Source organism: Canis lupus, chromosome 8 (assembly GCF_011100685.1).
Source record: "Canis lupus familiaris isolate Mischka breed German Shepherd chromosome 8, alternate assembly UU_Cfam_GSD_1.0, whole genome shotgun sequence".
Taxonomy (NCBI): Eukaryota; Metazoa; Chordata; class Mammalia; order Carnivora; family Canidae; genus Canis; species Canis lupus.
The window spans coordinates 69,305,647-69,324,323 of NC_049229.1; positions in this window are offsets into that span (position 1 = coordinate 69,305,647).

Sequence of the window (18,677 nt, forward strand, 5' to 3'; positions counted from 1 at the left end):
ACCAGTCAGGGCTGGGCAAACAACAGGTGCCTGAGGGAGTGGGAGTGGGAGAGGACGAGAAGGGGGCTGCCCACACTCCTGGCTGCATTTTGGGTGGGCTTTCTATCAGAGTCTGGAAGGGCAGCGGGGTCTCCTTGGAAGGGCCCGGGGGGCCCCTCTGGTGTGACCTTTGCCACCTACTACTCGCTAAGGATCAGAGAAGGAGCAATTGGCCGGGGGCTCGGAGCCTCGGCTCAGCGCAGCAGGGCAAAGGCCCACCCGGTGGCGCAGCGGGCGCACCTGCGGGGTCAGAGGCCACCTGTCCTCGCCTGGCCCTGGATTAAACTTTCAGTGGCTGCTTTTCAAGTTTCCACGCAAAAGAAGGGGGGCAGAAACGGAAGGCGTTGTTTTCATGCCTCTTGCTTCATTTGCATAAGGTGAAAAATGTTTCCATAGAAACAACCAGAGTCTGTAATTTTTGAATAACGATTTCTGCACAAAGCACAACCTGTCTTTTTGCGAAAGGGGATTAAGAAATTCTCAGCAGCATTTCTAGCCACAACAAAAGGCAAAGTCATCCAGCTCTGGGAGAGCTGCTCAGGGGGGAGAGCCTGGCGCAAGCCTCTGCCCTCCGTGGGCCTCAGCTTCCCCACCTGCGAAATGGGGCGGGGGAGGGCGGCGCAGGAGCCCCTGGCCATGGGGGGGCAGGGCCGCTGGGAGCCCCGGGCCCCAGGCCCCCAGCCGGCTCGGACGCAGGGCCTCTGGCAGCTTTAGCAGGCTTCCAGAGAGGCCGGGCAGAGGCCTGAGGGCCAGCCAGCTCCAGGGAGAGGCCCGCCGGCCCCCTCTGCAGCGCCGCCGCCGCCGGCCAGGCTAGCGGAGCTAAGGCGGGCGCCGCGCCTGGGCGCCTCTGCCCCCTTGTGGCCCGAGGGCCCTGCAGCACCCACTCGCCCCCGGCGCCCCAGGCCGACAGCAGGCGGGCGCTGCCCAGGGCCGGCCTCCCCGGGGCGCCGCGAGTTAGGTCGGGCAGGGAGAGAAATCCCCCGGGTCACCCCGACACCGGCCCCCCTGCCCAGCTCTCCGGGCCGGTGCCCCCCACAAGTGCTCCCTGGGCCGCGTTGGGGAAGGCAGAGTCCCGGCCTATGCAGGTCTGACTCGGGAGTCGGGAAGCGGAGGCTGAGCCCAGAGGGACCTGTCCGCCCCCCACCTTACAGAGGGAAGCTGAGGCCCTGGGAGGCCTGCCGTCTCCACGGCCCCCCCCCTGCCCCCCGAGGAGGCCCTGCACGCCTTGCCCATCCCCGGGCGGCTGGGCAGCGTCCCGGGAGGAGCCCGGGCATCTTGCTGTATCCTCCTCAGCTGCATCCCGGCGTCAGGACAGCCAGAGGCCCTGGCTCCGGTGCGGGAACGAGCCGTTGCTCTGGACCGTCTTCCCCGTTTCGCTCTCAGATCTGCACATGGTCCTTGATTACAAAACACTGACTCCACAGGACGGTGGCCGAGGGCGCGGGCAGGAATGTCTGACCTCAGCCCCTGCACTTTTGGAAACTCTCCTCCTCCAGGAGACTTCCAGAATGTTCCGCTACTCACCAGGGCCCACGCTGGGCATGGGGTGCGGCTCCTTATTATAGAGGGGGAGACCACGGTGGGAGACGCAGCTTCCAAAGACCCCGACATGGTACCTGGCCCGTTGCCACTGGTCTTGGGCAGGGGCTACCACTGGGGGTGCTGATAAAACAGAGGTGGCGGCTGGACCCCAAGCCTGTGGGTCATGCCCTCTGGGTGCTCAGAGGGGGTGCACTCTGGGTGCGCAGGTGCAGAAGCCCCCTCCATCGGCAGGTCCTCACCCTGCTGACGCTGTCCAGTGGCGCGGGGCAGAGGAAGGGAGGACGGAAGGCGAATCCAGCCCTCCGTGCTCTGGAGCAGGACAGCCTGCAGTGGGACCCTGCTCCAGGGGGACGAGGGGGAGTGAGCCTGGGCCACGCGACCCACGTCGTTGGGGAAGAGCTTGACGGTGGACAGACAACACCTTACCTGCTGTGCGACCTGGGGACAGTGGCTTCCCCTCTGAGCCTCCGTCTCCCCATCTGTGGAATGGGGCCGTGGTGAGGGCTGCAGATTAAGAGTGCGGCTCCGTGGGCAGCACGCGTGCTCCTCTGGCCGGAGGCGGCGGCGGCAGGCCAGGCCTCTCCAGCCGGAGTCTCGCACCCAGGTTTCCTCTGCTCGCCATCGAGGAGCTCCGTCCCCTCGGGGGGGCCGGGAAAGCAGGGCTCCCCCAGGCAGGTAAAAGCCTCGCGCAGTTTTGCCACATGGAAGTCCGTGGAGGGAACAGCCTGGAACAGCCTGCCTCACTGAGCCCGTGGGGGCGGGGGGGGGACACGGCGAAGACGAAAGCGCCCTCGAGTGTTTCACGACAGAGGCAGCGAGAGAGGACCCAGAAAAGAGGGGAGACAGACGGAAACGCCTCGGAAGCAGGTGGGGAGCTGTGTCGGGAGGGAGGTGAGGCCAGCGGATGGGAGCACCGGGGCTCCTTGCCAGGAGGTGAGGAAAAGCGGGTCACGTTTGGGGGGTGATGGCAGGGGGCACAGAGGCAGGTCCAGCTCAGGTGCGCCCAGTGCCGGCAGTAGGGGGGGCCGGGTCCCCTTGGGTGAGACTCAGCTCCCCGTGGACCCTGGTGGGGGAGGGGGAGGGGAGGGTGTGCAGAGGACAGCGCTAGTGTCCTGTCAGCCCAAGTGGCCCCTCAGGGGGAACTGTTTCTGCCCCGGGTGTGGAAGGGTCAGCCCCTCCCCCGTCTGGGTCATGTAGTCACTTAACAAACATGTACTGAGCCTGTGTCCTGGGCTGGGCCCAGAGACACTCAGGAAAGGTCACGGGGCCGTCACTGCCCCAGGAAGCTCCCTCCTCATTCTCGCCTCCCTTCTCCCCTCCTTCCTCTCTTTCTCTCCCCCTCCCTCCTTTCATTTCCTCCTCCCTCCTCCCATCCCTCCTCCCCTCTCCTCATTCTCTCCTCCTCTCTCCTCTCCTCCCTCCTTCCCCCTACTCCCTCCCCTCCTCTTTCTTTCCTCTCCTCCCTCTTCATTCTCTCCTCCCATCCATCCTCCTTCCCTCCTCCCCTCCCTCCTCATTCTCTCCTCCTCTCCCTCCTCTCTCTCCTTCCCCTCCCCCCTCCCCTCTTCCTTCCTTCCTCTCCTCCCTCTTCATTCTCTCCTCTCCTCCTTCCTCCCCTCCCACCTCATTTTCTCCTTGCCTCCTTCCTCCCTCCTCTTGTTCCTCCTCCCTCCCTTCCCTCCTCCTCTCTGTCCCCTCTCTCCTTCCACTGTCCCCCTTCCCCCCTCCTTTCTTCCCTCCTTCCACCTTCCTCCTCTGTCCCTCTCAGCAGCTGCAGTAGAGGGTCTTTGTCCCTTCGTCCGCCCACCTTCCTCCAAGCTTCGGAGGGCCGGGGAAGGTGGGGCAGCAGCCCTAGGCCTGGGCAGTGGGGGTGGCGGGAGGGCTCCTCGCCCGGGCATGCACCTGACCAGCCACCCTGATCACGGCCCAGAGCCGCCCACACATAGCTCCGGGGATCCTGCCTGAAGCAAACTTCAAACCCATGGGGACTGAGTGTGACGGATGCCCGTGGTAGTCTCTTGGTAAAAAAAAAAAAAAAGGGTCCTGTTTCGAAGGGAGTTCCCAAGAGGACCAGACGCCTCAGGAGCACAGTGACACTTGCCCGCTGTGGACCTTGACCCTCAGCGGCATCCTTTAGTGCCCCCGCCCCCCCCCCCCGCCTGATGGATGAGCTTAAATCCTGCTCACCCGCCACAGGAGCTCCTCGGGAGGATGCAATGAGGCCAAGTAGGGGAAGTCTTTGGAACCACCAGGTACCCCCAGAAAGCTCAGGGCTGCTGCGGTGTGGGCGAGGAGATGGGGTCCACACAGCACGAGGAGAACAGGAGCCACCTTTACATGGAGACGCTGGCCCCTTGCTCCGCATCGCGTCTGGGGCAGAAGGGCTGACCCACCCTCATAAGAAGATGGGGACTTGGAGGGAGGTGGAGAGGGAGGCAGGGTGGTCAAGACAGGCTGAGGCTTCGGAGGCCTGGGGGCGGGTGCCCAGCCCCAGGCCGAGGCTCCCTGCAAGGAGACAGCTGCTCCTCTGCTCCCACCCAGCTGGGGGCGGAAGTGAGCTCATCTTGGGGCTGCGGATTTGTGCAAAGCGAGGAAAATCATCTCCGACCTCCTTCCCACAGGGCCTGAGCTGGGCCGGGTGTCCAGGGCCGGGCAGGCCTGGGCTGCAGCTGAGGGGCAGCTGCCGTGCTGACCGCCCCACCGCAGGCCCTGCCAGGCCTCCTCCCGGCTGGGCCTCCTTCCGCCGGGCTCTACTGTACTGGAAAGGAGGCTCCCGAGGCCAAGAGGCACCCGGTCAGCCCACACCAGCGCCGGCCAAACGGCAGGGTGGATTTTCCATGTGGGGAGCCAAACCAAAGCTTTGGGCTCCATTTTCCTGCAAGAGTAAGACAGAAAATCTGGAAGGCATCAGCTGTCAGTGCGGACCGAGGAGCCAGGCCGCCCCGACCCAGGGAACCAGCCTAGGTGTGGGGCTGGGAATGGGGCCAAGGTGTGCGTCCCACCTTGGGCATCCCCTCCCCGGAATCTAGGCTTGGTGAACTGGGGAGCCCGCGGGCTGCGGGGGCGCCAGGGATGACAGGACGACAGGGAGATCCTGAGCGCCACAGGGCACGCAGCAGGTGCCCGGACACTGTGGCCCCTTGGGCTGTCCCCTGCGGGGACTCACTTTTCCCATCTCATCACAGGACAGAGCTGCCCCGAGCAGAAGTTTTCATGGACTCTGTGCACCCAGGGGTTGCTCGCGGGGTCTCTGCGTCCTCCACTCGTCCTTCGACCAGGGCAACCCCCTTAAAATCTACTCCACAGTGTGGGCTTCTGGATAAGGACTTGCAGGGGGCCTGGGCGGGCCAGATGCCCATGGAGGCAGCCGCCCCCGACCCCTGCATCCCCGAGTCTTCCATGTGAGCAGGAGCCCAGCAGCCCGCCTGGGCGGCTTTGTAGGAAATGGTTGGTTTGAGGACGTCCCTCAGCCCGCTGTTGCCCAGCTCAAAGACATCCTTGCAGACCTCTGAGCTCTGGGCGCCAGCTGGGACTCTGGGGACTGTCAGAAGTCAGAGTGGAATGGCCCTCTCCACCCTGAGAGACGATAAAGGACAGCAGAGGGCAGACAGCCCAGCAAATGACTCAGTCTCCCTGGGCCTCAGGTTCCTCACCTGTAAAATGGGTGCAGGATGAGGACCTCCTCACAAGGGTCGCAAGGATTCGATGAGAGGCTGCATCTGAAGTTCTGAGTGCGGGCGGCCAGGCGCGTAGTAAGTGCTCAGTTAACGGTAGCGGCGGTGGTTGCCATGATTCAAATCATTAATGTCCCCAGAGCCCCTCGGGATGTCCTTCGGCTTCTGCAGGAACACACACACGGAGCCAGCCTCGCTGGAGTCACTCACTTGGGCTCATCTTTGCGAGGAAGTTGAGAACAGGAGGCCCCCGAGGGGAGGGGCCCGGCCCAGGCTGGTTCTCCGCTTGCCAGATCCCCCGGCTGGTCTGGTCGTCTCCCTTTCCTGGGGCCACCTCCGTAAACCCATCAGAAGAAACAAGGCCGAACCCCCGAGTGAGCCGAGCCGCGGAGGGAACAGAGGCAGCTTTGATATGTCGACGCGGGGTGCGAGCCCGTCACAGAGGATCGCGGGCGCTGCTTTCTGCCTGAGCAAATGGCTAAATGATGCTCTCTGGGCTCTTCTTCTAATGCGCTGGGTGTTTATGGTTTTTTTAAGGGCCTCATCAAAGAAAATGCAATAATGATGCTTCTAACTGAACAGCAGTGCTTTAGAAGGGATGAATTATTCACATCAGAGGCAAAGCGGGGACTCTGGAAACTGGGCCAGCCGAAGCCGTCCCTCCTTGGGACTATTTTGTGTCTCCTTTTGTAGTCTTTCATCTTGGGAGACTCGCAGCTCGGGAAGTGCAGGGGAGCCCATTGCACGAAGCCCCAGTTGGCAGGATGTCAAGCCTGAAGTACTCGGTGTCTCCGAGCTGCTTCTGCCTTGAGCACAAAACTCAGGAAGTCTGAGCAAGTACAGAAAACAGGGCAGGGACAGTGTTCATGGAGCACTGCGGCCTCCTCGTCTCGTAATCCTGGAGGGCTTCTGGGATCCCGGGCCCTCCTCACCGGGATTTCCCCGTTTCCTCTGCTGGCATTCGCTCATTCCTGGCATCCGGTCTGTCGGGGATGGTGCGTGGAGCTCCTGCCGGAGGACCGGTGGCTCCGAGTGGGGCCCTAGAGCAGCCTATCCCGAGGGAGGAAGGGATTTTGTCATTGAAGGTGGCTCGGCTCCGGGTCAGGTCAGCCCAATGTGGTGGTCAAACCCATTCACACCCATTTGCTTTAAAAGGCACCCCGCACCCATGCTGCCCCGTCCAGACGCCGTGAACCCTATGGGGCTGTCAAGAGCTTGAAATGTGGTTGGTCCCGGGGCACCCGGTGGCTCAGTTGGTGAAGCGTCTGCCTTCAGCTCAGGTCATGATCTCAGGGTCCTGGGATGGAGCCCCGTGTCAGGCTCCCTGCCCAGCGGGGAGTCTGCTTCTCCCTCTGCCTCTGTTCTCTCTCAAATACATACAGACAGATATACATAAAATTAAAAAAAGAAAGGAAGGAAGGAAGGAAAGAAAGAAAGGAAGGAAGGGGGCAGCCCGGGTGGCTCAGCGGTTTAGCGTCGCCTTCAGCCCAGGGCCTGATCCTGCAGACCCGGGAACGAGTTCCACGTCGGGCTCCCTGCATGGAGCCTGCTTCTCCCTCTGCTGTGTCTCTGCCTCTGTCTCTCTCTCTGTGTCTCTCATGAATAAACAAATAAAATCTTAAAAAAAAAAAAAGAGGAAGGAAGGAAGGTAGGTGGTTGGTCCAGATGGAGGGGCATGGGGAGTGTGACGGCACACCGGATTTCCAAGACCCAGATGTGACCCGTCTTATCAATCATTGCTTATATGATTATACACTGAGATGACAATATTTCCGATGCCTTCAGTGAAATACCATCGTTGTCAAAATTAATTTCACCTGGTTGTTTTACTTCTTGAACGTGGCCACCAGATTTTTTTTTAATGACCCATGTGGCTCCCGTTTGTGGCTTGATTTCTGTTGGAGAGTCTTGCTCTGGAAGGGAGCTAAGGAGGCATTCACCGGCGGTGGTCTCTTGTTGGTGGAATCAAGAAGACTCTTTTCTCCCCCCCCTTTTATACTATTTGTGTATTTTCTAAGGTTTACGGAAACTCTAAAACTTGCCCCCCTTGCTTCGTGTCAGAAGAGGCACAGCTACTATGGTGGGGTTTTTAATAAATTTTTTTTTAATTTTTATTTATTTATTTGAGAGAGGGAGAATACAAGCTCTGGAGAAGGAGAAGCAGGTGCCTGATGCAGGGCTTGATCCCAAGACCCTGAGATCATGACCTGAGCTGAACAAAGGCAGATGCTTTACTGACTGAGCCACCTAGGCGCCCCTACCATGGTTTTTTTTTTTTTTTTTTTTTTTTTTTTACACATCCAGGGCTCTCCAGGAAGTGGAACTGAGCCAGAGAGCAGGGGCCTGGGGAGCAGGAAGAGAATGGGGAGCTCTGAGGCTGCCAGAGCTCAAGGGTTGAGAGTGAAGGGTCGCAGGGAGGGTTGTTGGCGTGACAGAGGTAGTGGCCCCAGAGGTGGGGGCACCCCTTTGGGGGGTAGAGGGCAGGAAGCAGCTCTCTTCCTTCTGGAGGGGGGGTGGCTGGGCCCTGTACCCCTTGCCCCACTCCTGCAGAGGAAGGGCCTTGGCTCCGTCTCCCAGGCAACAGGACGTTAAAGGTGTAGCCAAGCCTGTCTTGGCACTTACTGCGGTGCCAGGAGCTGTTCCACATGCGTACCTGGATGTGTTCGTGTTCCCCCATCTCAGTCCTGTGAGATAAGAGCTGTCACTGTTTCCGTTTCAGGGACAAGGACGCAGAGCCATGAAGTGGCTCGTGGGGGAGGGGGGCGCAGCCAGGAACTCAGGCCCTTGGCAGTGACCCCCTACCCTGCAGCCCGAACCCCGGGCCCCTTGCAAGAGACCGTGAGCCCCATTTGTAAAAGCCGGTCAGATGTTACTGGCATGTTTCCTCTAACCCAGTATGTTCAAAGTAGTGTCATCCTGCCACGTCATCGACACGATAATCATTAACGAGCTGGTTCACATTCTTTTTGTGTTTGTGCATCTTGTGCCGACTCAGAACACATCTCCTTATCTTATCTCTCGGCCTTAGGCCCCCCAAAGCCACACGCAGCTATGGCTACGGTATGAGACATTGCGGCCCCAGAATCTAGAAACTTAAAGGACTGGCCTGGGATAGCAAATCCGTCCATCCGGCCCCGGCCAACCGGAGGGCCCCCCGGGGGCCCCGGGGTTGAGGGGGATTGGGAGGCAGCATCTGGATTCAGCGAGGAGGAGGGCTGTGGTTTATTAGCAATGCCTGCCCTGGACACGGAAGATTCCGCGTCTTTACCGTGTGCATCCGGCCAGGGCCCAGGGATCCAGCCCGGGCTTCGGACCCAGATCCCCGCACCTTTACTTTCTGGCTGTGTGACTCCAGGGAAGCCACTTGACTTCTCTGAGCCTCAGGTTCCACATGTGGAGAATGGGCCCGAGAAGGCCCCACTCGGTAGGACTGCGGCGAGGGTTCAAGCCCACGAGTGTGTCCCTCCCGGCCTCTACTCCACTCAGGACACAGGCAGATCCCGTTGCTCACCCGAAAGAAACCCCCTCGGGAGGCGCACGGACAGCTCCTTCCCGCGCCTGCCCCTGCCGAGGCCTAGGGAGGCCTCCTGCTTGCTGCCCCTCCGACGGCCCCCTCCCTCCAGGCCAAGGACGGCCTCGGCCCTCAGCAGCCTTGCACGATGGCCCTGTCACCGCCCCCCTCCCGGCAGGCACGCCGTCACCAGCTCCAGGAGGGGCCTCCACACCTATCAGACGGTTGATGGAGTCGAGAGACACCCCGCCAGCCCCGGGTTTTTTAATTGCTCCCTCCCCGCCACTGTAGACAAGAACGTCCTCTCCTCGGCCTCCCCTAGGACGCCGGCTCCCCTCCAGCCGAGCGTGCAGCGGTCTCCCGTGGCCTGCATGAGTTAACACCTCTCTCAAGACGCCCCGGGTTCTCTTCTGGGGAGGAATTTACATCCAGCAACATCTGGCAGAGAACGCACGGTACATGGCGAACGCGCCGGCGAGGCAGCGGCTCCAATTAGGAAACACTAGCTTTCTCTAAGTATGACGGGGAAAGGAATTCTCTGGCCGACAGAGTTTAATCAAAATGTTTTATGCAAGACGTATCCCTGACCCTGACAAATCTTCCCCCTCTTGCTGGAAATTAAACAAATATATTGTCAGCGTGGATTCCAATGAGCGCATAAACAGATGCGGGGCTGGTGGAGTCATGAGGTTATGGGTTTCTGCAAACCGGGGTGAGAGAGGACGGGGCGCGACACGTTTGTATTGTCCGTTGGGCTTTTAGCAGCGCCTGCTGCGCGCTGGGGGCTGCGGGGGTGGTGGGGGAGCAAGCCTTCCGGCCTTTTCTGTGGCATCTGCCACCTGCCCCCCTCCCCCTTGCAGCCCCTGCTCTCCTTGCAGCCCCGTCTTCTGAATCATACCCTGAATTTGCTTCTGTCTCCACTCCTGCCACCCTGTCCTGCGAGCATTTGCTCTGGCATCTGTCGCCCCTGGCAGACTGTGTCCGATTGTCTTCACACCCCTGGCTCGCGGAGGACCTCGAACAACTGTTTGTGGGAAGGAGGGAGGGCGGGGGGCTAGGAGGGGGGGAGGACGGGGAGGCTCAAGAACGTTCCTTCGAGGGCTGGCATGGTCTAGCCTGCCCGCTGTCAATCTGGGGGGCAAAGCTGTGACTGTGCCAGGTTTCAACCCTGCAAAGCTCAGTTTTGCCAGCCAGGAAAGCGGGCGACAATGATGGGTGGCATCAGCTCTGCTTGCAGTGAAGGCGAAGCGGGTGGTAGACACTTGGGTGCAGAGCAGGCTGGCGCTGGTGGTGATGGGAACAGACGGAGGGCGGCTTCGTCCCAGAGAGGGTGCTTCTCGGCTGGCCCTTGAAGGCAGAGAGGCCAACGCCCAGAGCCGGGACCTGCCTACAGGCTCCCAGCAAGGAAGTCGGGGTTGGGGCGGGGGCGTAGCTGGGGCATGGGCAGCAGCTCTCAGTTGAACGCCTGCGAGCTCCCCATTAGACTCCCCCAGGTGTTCCTGGTACAGTGTAGCCTCCTGGATCCTCGCGTGGGTCTTTCCAGTGGCCGCAGAAGAATCAGCCCAGGGAATCTAATAACAATCCCAGTCCTCCGGCCCCGGCCCTGGAGAGCTCTGGTTTATGACAGAGACAGGAGGGGCCCTGCCTCCGGGGCCGGGACAAGCTTCCGGGGCAAGTCGGATGCCTGGACACACCGGGGGCTGCGGTGTGGACCATCCATTTATGAATGACTGTAAATGTTAGTGCTTTAGTGACATGAGCACTCAGGTGTGTCGAGATGGGAAAGCCAGCGGGAAGTGGGGGGACGGGATGAACGTGATCCGTCCAGCCTGGTCCAGTCCTTGCCACCCCCTCCTGCTGGGGGCCCGGGATTCGTTCGGCACACGGAGCCTCTGGGGCCTGGGAGGACTGTGTGGGGCCCGAGGAGCCCGTGGACCCCCCTCTCCGCGACCAGAATGCTGCCCACCCCATCCCGCCGCAGAGATGGCCTGCGTGTTCTTCTCTCTCTAAGTTGGTCTTGTTATCTCAGCAGCTCTGTCTTCCAGGGCGAAAGGCAGCAGCCACCCGGGCGGGCATTGCAGAGTGATGGACTCTGGGGTCAGACAGGCTGGCGCCCTCCTTACATTACTGGTGGAGAAAAAGAGCTTGAGGTCAGAATGGCCCTCATCAATGTTCTCTGGCTTCGGGCATGAGACTGAACTCCTTGGGGTGAGCTTTCCCTCATGAGACACGGGGAGAGTTGGGAGGTAGAGACTGACAGATGGTCGTGGCCCGGGTCTGGAGGAGTCTGAGGGCCCGCCGGCGGGAGTGAGGATGGTGGAAGGTGCTGAGGTTGCCTCGCGCCCCCCAAGCCCAGCTCCTTCACCCCTCCCCGGGTCCTGGCGCCCTCTCTTTGGCAGCCTGCATGGCCAGTGACCACCATCGCGGCGCGGCGCGGCGTGCAGGGTGTGAGGCTCTGCACTCTCCAGATGGGGAGAGTTTGCTCACGGAGCCAAGGACACGATCGAGCCCGTGAGACGGCGGAGAAGGGGACGTGTGTGCGGCCTCTACCAGCAGGAAGACGTCATCCCTGTTTCTGAACTGAGGAGACCCAGGCTCAGAGACGCAGCAGCTCCCCCAAGGATGGCAGCAGGAGCCCCGGCCCCCAGCAGCCCCCCGGGGCTCCAGATTGCCCCGGTCACCCTTGCGTGGCCCCAGCCCACCTGAGCCACGTTGATCTGTTTTGTGCATTTGGGGCATGTGTGCGAGAGCACGTTTAAGGAATCACGCTTTAAAGCAAAAGGGTTTGAAGTCACTAGACTCAGCATTTCCCCGTTGGAGGGAGACTGAGGGTGAGGAGGGTGAGCGTGGCCCACGTGGGGGCAGGGAGCCTCGCTGGGCGGGGGACAGGGTGTGGCTGACCCTCCGGGTCTGGGCTGGACGTGGACACCGGCACGGTTGTCCAGAAGGGGCGGCTGGCACCCCGCCTGAGCTGTCCCCAGTCGCCCCTTCACGTTCCGGGAGGCAGCGGGCCCCAGGGTCCGGATTCTCCAGGCCTTCCCCGAGGCGCATCCATTAGCCACGGGCACAGATGGAGAGCTGTGGTGCGCGGGGAGGCAGGAGCGTCCCCACGCTCCTCGCCAACAGATCAAATGTTCCCTGGCCGGGCGGACATGGGGATTAGTCCTCTCTTGTCCCTCGAATCCTGGGGCTCGGTCTCATCTCGCAAGCACTCTCTCCGTGGCGGTGCCAGGCAGCTGGGCTCTCACGGAGGGGGCCGCTTGGCCTGCAGGACCCACAGAGCTGTGGCCGGATCTTCCCATGGCCTGTGCAGCCTGACCACCCGGCCAGTCGTGTCCACACCTGGGGGCTGGGAGGGGGCGCCCCCGGCGCACAGCCCATCACGAGGGCCACACCGCCTGGAAGCCCCTTCCCAGGCCCAGGGCACGGTGGCCTTCTCGGAGATTCCCAGCAGACCCAGGGGCCAGCTGGCACACGTGGCCCTGGCTCCCACTGTCTATGTGCCCCCGGGTTGTGCCGCCCTGCCCCTGGGTGCCCCTGGGTGCCCCTGTGGCCCAGGACATCTGGGGTTTGGGTTCTCTGCCCCTTGGAGTGGCCATCAGCCACAAGAAGCAGCTCCCAGAGAGGCCCCACGGCTCTGCTGCTCCACCCTGGGGACGGCCTCCCCACTTGGGGGCCAGTGGGAGGCCCAGAGTCCTTCCCGCCCAATTCCTACCCTGACTCCTTCACCTGTACCCCGTGATCCCGGGCTGTGGGGTGCAGCGTTTCCTCAGACTGTCAGAGGCCCCAAGCGCCTGTGAGGGGTGGGCATGGGCCTGATGCCTGTTGCTGGGAAAGCCTTTGGTTCCATTTCCCGGCTGCCAGCCGCGCTGGTAAAGCCCAGGTCACTCTGGGCAGAACCCGGGCAGAGGGTCTGGGGGAGCCCTGGAGCTCCAGGGGTCCTTCCCCCAGGGGTCTCAGCAGGTGCTGCTACCATAGGGTGAGAGCCTCTCCGGAAGGCTGCCTTTGCCGGCAGGTGGCTTGCACAGACAAGGATTCCTCCCCGACCCCTGAGCTCTCTGCACCCGGAGGCACCCTGGGGCTGACCTTCCACAGTGTGGGGCGGGGGCTTGTGGCCGTTTCTGGTGCAGGGGCTCCCAGGAGCTGGCTCCCCCAACGCCCCGCATGAGCCGGGGGGGACGTGGTGGCCCTGCAGGAAGGGGCTGCGCTGGAGGGCGGGTGGTGGCCTGGCTGGTGAACGTGAGCCTGCCCCGGGGTTCCTGGACTCTCCGTCCTGCCCATGTCGCGACCCCTGCTGCCTGCTGCAGGGTCCCCTGTGAGACAAGCTACTTCCCTGCTGTTCTACCTGACAAACAGGTTCATTCTTCAGCCTTGGGGGGAGGGAGTCACAGAAGCATCTTACCCAGCTGGAGCAGACAGGGGAGGGGCAAGTACGCGGGCTGGGGCACTGAAGGAGGGCTTCTCAGAGGAGGTGATGTTGGAATTGGGTCCTGGGCGGGGGAAGAGGAGTCTGATGGCCAGACAAGGTAGAAACGGGCGGTCCGGACAGAGGAGCCTGCAGGTTAGGGTGAGGGGGAAGCCAGACCCACGGCCCTGGAGCTTTGGGAAGGAGGCTCTTTCTGGGAGGCCCACTGAGGACCTCTGCCTGATAGAAGCTGAAATTCAGGGGGGCTGGAACACTCTTGAGGTGTTCCCTGCTGTGTCCCCCGCACCTGCACACAGTGGGGCTCTATGAATTCCAGCTGAATATATGACTGTGCCAACTCATTCTCTCTCTCTCTCTCTCACACCCCCTGCCCCCCCAAGATTTGCAAAAAACGAATGCTGAATGCTGGCTGACATGTAGTGAGAGACGACTTGGGGAAAATTTCTCCTCCTAGCCTCAGGATCTTTGCATCTGCTGTTCCAGGTGCCCGTAATACTGTTCCACACCCCACTTCCACGGTCGCTTTTCGTAGCGTGCTACGTCTTGCTCCTATCGTGTCCGCCCTTGCTGAGCACAGGGCTGTCCGTCAGTAAATATTCATGTGCCGCCACACAGATGTCCATGTTCAATACCATTTATTAGACGACGCTTTGGAAATGTATAGGCGTGTGAACACCACAGAGAGGTCTTGGCTGATGGCAAAAGGTGGAAGGGCAGCCAGCCAGGAGAGGGGAAAACCAGCGGGAAAATGCACCGTGTTTCTGTTTAGCAAACTGTTTCCAGGGCTGACTGAGACATCGACAGAGAAGGGGTGCCCGGTGGCCGAGGTAAGCGGCTGGCTCTCTGGGCCGAGCCCAGGGAGGCCCCCCCCGCCCCCGGCTCCTCGGCACCAGCGAAGCGATCCTCCAGCCTCGGCCTGCAGGTGCGGTGACAGCCCCAGATGGTCATCGGGAGGATGACTTCTGATAACTCGGGGGGCCGGTGGCGTGGCTACTGCGGCGGGAGGGAGCGGATGCCCCGTGGAGGAAGGAGCGCCACTCTTCCTGACGATGGTGGCAAACCTCCGACGGGCCACCCTGCTAGTCTGACGACACCGGCCTTCGGTCCTGAGCCCAAATTACGTCCCCAGGTGCCTGGCATCCTCGTCTTGCCTCCGGGCCACTTGGAACCAACCCGACCCCCCTCTTACCCGCCCCAGACTCAGTTTCCTCGCCCAGCAAGTTGGGGCCAATGGAACGGGCTGACACTTGCCAGCACGGCGCCCGCCATTCTCCGGCCATCTGTTACAAGCACATCTTTCACTTTCTGCAAAGAAGAAATAAATCTCCACGGCTTCCTGGCATTCTCGGGCTTGCTCATGGAGGGCAGAGGCGGGCGGGACCCCGGGGCTGAGCCTCTCCCCGGGGGTGCCAGCCCGGCGACCTCCCCCGGGGCCCCTCTCTGCGGGGGCGGCTGCAGAGGGAGAGGCGGGCGGACTCACCCTCGCCCACTGCGCCCACTTCCAGCCCAGAAGCAATTTGCTTTCATTATGAAGGTCACGCGGAGTGTGTTTGCAGAAGGACTCGGCTTCCCAGCCGCCTGTACTGCGGGGAGAATTTTCCTTAATTATTTTTTTATAGCCTAACTTTTGTGTGAGAGGGTTTCTTATTATCCCTGCCTCGCCTGAGAGTGATAAGCCCGCAAGAAGAACCATAAATAAGACTTTACTTAATATTCAAAGTCTGCGAGATGGGATGATGGATGTGGGGAGGGGAGACGCCCCCCGCCCCTCGGTGGTGGAGCATCCCCGGGCTTCCGAGGAAGGCAATTACTTTGAGCTCCTGTAATCAGAACCACTTCCTACCTCTGCATTTTGTTTTCCTAACTTTCTCATTTGAAGCCCGGATGGGCCACGTTGTATCCCATTTGTATTGTGTCGAGCGAGATTACTCCGGGAGCGGCGGTGTGCCAGGCCCCCGGGACGGCAATATTTTACCTGGGAATCCGCCTTTGAAACATGGAAGCGTGTCAACGGCAGAGACAGGGCCATGATTTGATCCCCAGATTCCGCAGCTTTGGCGACACATACCTGGCAGTGGAATTAATTTTTCTTGAGGAATAGGAGAGCTGTAACTTTTCCCTCTATTATTTCAAACCCGCCAGCCTGACTCTCCCCGGGGCCCGAGCTGGCGGCCAAGTAGACACAGAGGAGGCTGCAGTGGTGGAGACCGGGGTCCTCTTGCTGTGTGATCTTCTGCTAGTTCCTGCGCCTCTCTGGGCTGCAGTCACCTTACCCAGAAAATGGAGGGGCTCGACAAGAAAATGATATAGTATCACTCTTTCCTGAGTTGACATTTTACTGAGTACCTAGTATGTGCCAGGCACCGTGCTAGGCCCTCACTAAGCATTATCTCGAGAAAGCCCCAACAACCCGGAGGTCCAAGAACAGTCCATTCACCAAATATTACGGAGGCCCTACCGTGAGCTCAGCGTGGCTGTAGGCACTGGGTGTACCTGATGAACGAGGGAGGCAAGGCTCTGGCTCTCCTAGATCTCCTGTTCTAGAAGGGGAGACAGAGAATAAACATGAAAACAAACAAGATCGCTCCAGAAAATGAGGGAGTGGGGTGCCTTAGAGAAAATAAAACAGGATGCTATAGTGGATGGTGACCAGAGAGAGGTAAAATGAGAGAGATTATCGTGAGAGCCTGTCTTAGGAGGTGATATCCAGTCAGAAGTCAAAAGACAAGGTGCCACCCAGACACAGGAAGATTGGGAAAAGTATTCAGGTGGGGGGCAGAGCACGTGCAAAGGCCCTGAGGTACATGCAGCAGACCCCACAGATTGCTCATTCAACACCACTCCAACTCCCCACCCCCTTGCGCTCTTGTGCTGTAGAGCCTGAAAAGTAGAGCAATGCTTCTCGGAGGTCCTGTCATTAAGATCCTACACCAGGGACCCCACGGGGGACCTCTTAGCACTAGGCTGAGGAGCAGGCAATGTCAGAAAACAACGTGCTGGCGAGCATGGAGGCAGGCAGTTCTCATCCTGGCATCGCAGACGCTGAGCAGAGAGAGGTGGCAGCGAAGGAGTCCTGCTGGAGCAGCCGGGGTCAGGGCTGCCCGTAGGCTCGGGTTCTAGCCTTTCCCCGCCCTTGGCCCTGACTTCCCACTGGCCTCACCTGCAGTGCTTCACTGGGGGGCTCCTGGCTTCCACCCTCTCCTTGGGTGCAGCCCTCAACCGACGATGGACTCCACGGTTCCCTTTGGTGGGATGCGAGTTCCCTGCTGGGCCCGGAGCCATTGCCCAGAGCAGTGCCATGTTGGCGGGTGCTGCGCTGTCTCCCCGCCTCCCCATCTCCTTCCCTACTCCCTGGACGGGGCTGCCTGCGGTGGCCTCCCAAATAAGCCACTTGTCCTTGAGCTCTGATTTCTGGGTCTGCTCCTGGGAACCCCAAGGAGCTGTGCCGGGATGTGTCTCTTAGCTGTTTTTCTACACAGGTGGGTGGAATCGGCTTTCATTTCCCTGAGATTCCACGAGGCCTCCAATCTCCCCTAACAACCCCTTCTGATTCAATTAGCAAGAGTGGGCCCTGACGCTGGCGATTGAGAACCAGATGGATGTTCTAGAGGCCCTTGCTCTCCACACCCCTTTCCTAGGTGAGGGCACAGAGGCTCTTGGTGGTGGTGGTGGGGCATCTCCGTAATCGTCCGGCCTCTAACAGAGATGGATACGCAGGCCTTGGTGCTGGGCTGGCCCATCTGGAGCAGAGACCCGTCATCCTTTGGTAAATGTGCTCTTTGAAAGAACTGAAAAGGTTAATGGGGCTTCTGCAGGCTCCCAGCCAACTGCCAGGTAGCAGCTTGGGCAGCCAACGATACAGCTCATTAGGTGACAGTGAGTTGAGGACGCAGGCTCATCTGGCTCCTCAGGCCGGGAAGCAGCCATGGGCCACCCCTGCCAGGCCTCTGCAGGCTCCGCTGATAACTATGTGTTTGCTGTGCCCCGAAAACACGCAGAACACCTGCTCTGTGCCTGGCCTGGGGCCGGGTGGGCGGTGGGGAAGACTGGATGGGGGATGCTCAGAGGCAGCGCAGCCTCTTCCCAGGAGCCCAACAGACAGGGAAGGCACCGGCTGGGACCCCCAATGACAGGGGAGAGGTGGGCTCGCCTGCCCCTCCCACGCCCTCCTGCAGCCTCAGAGTAGGGGCCACCCCAGACATCTTGGGGCACCAGGCCAGGAGGTGGAGGGGAAAAAAAAAAAGCAAGCCTGGGCCGAGCCGTGAAAGCAACACCAGCCCGTCCTACCTCTGGGCTTCTTGCTAAGGGAGAAACATGCCTCGTTCCTTGAAGCTCCTGTTAGCTGGTTTGCTGTGACCGTGCCCCTGAGATCATTCCTAATTTATAAGCCGGTGTCCTGGCCCACAGAGGAAATCTGAACACATTTTAATGGTTTATGTTAAAAATCGAGCCTCCCCCCGGGTGTAGCGGGAGTGACTGCTCCCCTCCGTGCGCCCACCCCTGAATTGGGCCGTCTCTCGGTCAGAGCACCTCACCGCGCTGCCAGGCGTGCATGCAGTGGCCCCATCAGCCTGGGGCCCAGCGGGGAGCCTGACTTGGGGAGCAGGTCAGGGCGCTGTTTGTTGAATGACTAAATGAGGTGCTCCGGGACCCGCGACAGGAGGCTGATGAGGTGGACCCCACACCGTTCCCGGTACTGTGAGCCTGCAATTCGCGGCTGAGAGTGGGGGTCCTGTGGGCAAGGCCGGGAGCTGAGTCGGTGGGGAGCCAGCAGACCTGCTCTCCGGGGCACTCAGGGCCCTGACTTCCAGCCTTTACCAATTTCCCTGGTGTAAACGCTCCCACCGGGGCGGTTCCTAGCTGCCAAATGTTCCACAATCAGCTCACAAAACCTCTTGAGGATGTAACAGTTAGTTGGTTCTTGTGAGTTAGTGCAAGCCGTCTGGTCTCTGGACTTGTTTCCCCGGTTTGCCTCCTCCCTCCCCCTTCCTCTCTCCATTCCCTCTCTTCCCCCTACCTGCGTTTTCTCCTCCAACTTTGCCTGGGGACGCACCGGTGCCTGCCCGTCCTGCCTGGGTGCTGGGACCCCGGTGGAGGTAACCCACTAGGAGGAAGCTGCAGCTCTAAGTACACTCCAATAAAAAAAAAAAAAAGTTAATTAGGAGGAGGAGGAGGAGGGGGAGAGGCAGTTGCAGCAGCAGCTGCGGCCCTGGTGGTCCCATCAAGAACTACGAACAGTGAGGGACTGTGCTTTGGCGAGGGAGGTGCAGCGGCCAGAGGAGGGACCCCTGAGCTGGCCCTGGGGGGGACGCAGTGGGGACGGGATGCTTGACAGAGACTCCAGGGGGCAGGAGCAAGCACTGCGGGCCAGGACTGAGGACTGCGGAGGGGAGCGGCCCGCCGGTGGGCAGTGCCCATGTGCTGAGGGGCTTGGGCTCTGTCCCACGGGCAATGCTAAGCTGGTCATTTTTAAGTGGGGTGCGAT